Below are 2,589 nucleotides of genomic sequence, written 5' to 3' on the forward strand. Positions count from 1 at the left end.
CAAGTTGGTTTTGATAATGTAATATAAAACACAATTTGACAAAACACGTCTCTAGTTAACACAGTTTGCAGGATATTTGCTCTTTGTCCAATCATCATGCTCCCTCTAAGTGATGTCATATCCGCTGCTAAAAACCGTCACTCTATGGTGACACCGCCAGCGCCACGAATTTGTTTTTGCGAGCTTATTAAAATACTAAAATCTGCAGTATACGCGGTACGACCGATGCTAATAGCATCACTATAACTCATTCTATGCAACCAAGAGGCAAAACAATGCACTGAAAATGTGTTTTGGGGCCCCTTTAAATAGCCAAGCTGCACCTCGCCTGTATAGTCGCACCATGATGAAGGGACCGAGCCGGTCCCGAAGCGTCGTGTTTCCCAAAAACTAACTTGGTTGGCGTCAGTCATCTTTCTACTAAACTAAATTTCCCAACAAGATACAGTTCTGTCAAATGTTTTCTTTTCAGTCGGTATGTTTAAGGACGACCGAGTGGGGAAGGTGAGGGCTTTGTAATGAAACGTACGCACAGTCTCATGTGAGTCTTTGTAGACATTTGTGAAGTAGTGGCCTCGGCAAATTCGTTATTGACTCCGTTCAATTCTAGGGCGAGTGGGTTGGGCGGGTAGTCGTACGGGCCAGTTTTGCGAGTGCTGGCTGTAGGGGGGAACGGAGTATTAAGCTGGCTTTTGTGGAGGCGGCGGTTTACATGTGGCAGGCATCTGTGGAATCCAGCGCTGCATTGTCCCAGGGTGGTTTGTGTTGGGCGGGTTGGGGCGCTTGCGTTGGTCAACGACTTGACACTCACGCGAAACGTAAACCGTTGCCGCTTTGAACACTCGCTGAAGGTATATGTCGCCTTTTTTCTTTGTACGAGGTTTGTTATTAAAGTATCCGACCTTATTTTTTTTGCGAACACCTGATGGATATGTAACAAGCGCGTTTGCATCTGCCGACTTTGAACCTTCGTGAGCATGCGCGAATTTTTTCCCGTCTGCCGATAGCGTCAGTCGCTGGGACGCAGCGTTTGAGTGAGGCATAGTGCGCCTTGCTCTCGTCGGTTTTTTATTGCGAGCAAAATGGCGGAGCGACTGGAGCAATGCTACTGCATCAAATTTTGCCAGAAACTAGACGACAGCCAAGTAAAAATCATTCGGAAGATTCAGACGGCTTTCAGTGACGATGCTATGGACAGCACACAGATTAAGCAGTGGTAAAACCGGTTTAAAGACGGCCGTATATCGGTGGAGAGCGAGCCACCCTCTGGTCGGCCAACAACATGCCGAAATGACCAGGTCATTGCCGAAGTGAAGGCTGTGGCGATGTGGGACCGTCGTGTGACTATCCGAGAAATTGCGGAAGAGTTGGGCATCGGAACTTTTTCTGTACATTCCATTATCGCCGAAGATTTGGCCATGAAGAGAGTTGCGGCGAAATTCGCGCCGAAGCTGCTCACGGTGGAGCAAAAGCAACTTCGTGTTGGTCTCACAGGACATGCTGGATTCCACAAACAGTGACCGCGATTTCATGAACACCATAATCACCGGTGACGAGTCTTGGGGGCTACGGGTACGACCGGGAATCCAAATCCCAGTCGTCATAGTGGAAGCATTTCACGTCACCAAGGCCAAAGAAGGCCCGCCACCCGCCAAGTGTGCAGCAACGTTAAAGTGATGCTGACTGCTTTGTTTGACTCCGCGGTGTGGTACACCACGAGCACGCTCCACAGGGTCAAACAATCACCAAAGAGTACTACAGGGATGTCGTCCGTCGCCTACGTGATGCTGTGCGGCGCAAGACCCCGGAGTTGTGGTTAACAGTAAATCGGCGCATCCATCACGACAATGCTCCTGCACATTCCACGCACTTGATTCAGGCTTTTTTGCCGAAAAATCAGGCACCTTATACTCTCCTGATATGGCCCCCTGCGACTTCTGGTTGTTTTCTAAAATCGAGAGGTCATTGAAAGGAGCGCGATTTCAGACAAGAGAGGGCATTATGGCTGCAACGACCGCTGAGCTAAGCTCCATTCCGAAGGAGGCCTTCTCGGAATGCTTCCAACAATGGCAGCACCGCTGGGAGAAGTGTGTGGCCCAAGGAGACTATTTTGAGAGTGATTAAAATTCCAGCGCTCCAGTTACGCCGCTTTTTTTTTTCTTCCGCCAAAGGTCGGATACTTTTCTAACAGACCTCGTATATTTTAACGCGAAAAATCTCACTTTTAGCACTCGCATGCCCTACGATGACTGAAGATGCTCTCGGCGTCTCGTCGTGTTACGAGCGCAAGGCTGGACGAACGCTAGAAATGCGACTTGTCTCGCGACAGCGCCAGTTGCGACGCTTCTTTGAGGCTTGGTCAGCGGACGGGGCCGGCAGCGCTCTGCTCTTTGAGGCTTCTCGCTTTGCGGTTGTTCCTCGGTGAACTCTAAGGCGTAGACATTGAGAGTGAAGTCCCAGCCGGACGACGACGATCTCGCTGAAGCGTAGGCGCGCTGCGTGTCGCAGGGCGTGTCCTCGGCTTCCCCGGGTGGTGCGGGTATCTCGTACCGGAGGATCGCCTCGCCGGCAGTCAAGGAGTGGACGCCG

At 50.7% G+C, this 2,589-nt stretch overlaps 1 pseudogene; it reads left to right on the forward strand.

Annotated features, from left to right (window-relative positions):
• The first annotated feature begins 1,082 nt into the window (after positions 1–1,082).
• Positions 1,083–1,677, forward strand: LOC144124144 (protein GVQW3-like; annotated as a pseudogene).
• The last annotated feature ends 912 nt before the right edge of the window (positions 1,678–2,589 follow it).

The sequence above is a fragment of the Amblyomma americanum genome, chromosome 1 (genome assembly GCF_052857255.1).
Source record: "Amblyomma americanum isolate KBUSLIRL-KWMA chromosome 1, ASM5285725v1, whole genome shotgun sequence".
Classification (NCBI taxonomy): domain Eukaryota; kingdom Metazoa; phylum Arthropoda; class Arachnida; order Ixodida; family Ixodidae; genus Amblyomma; species Amblyomma americanum.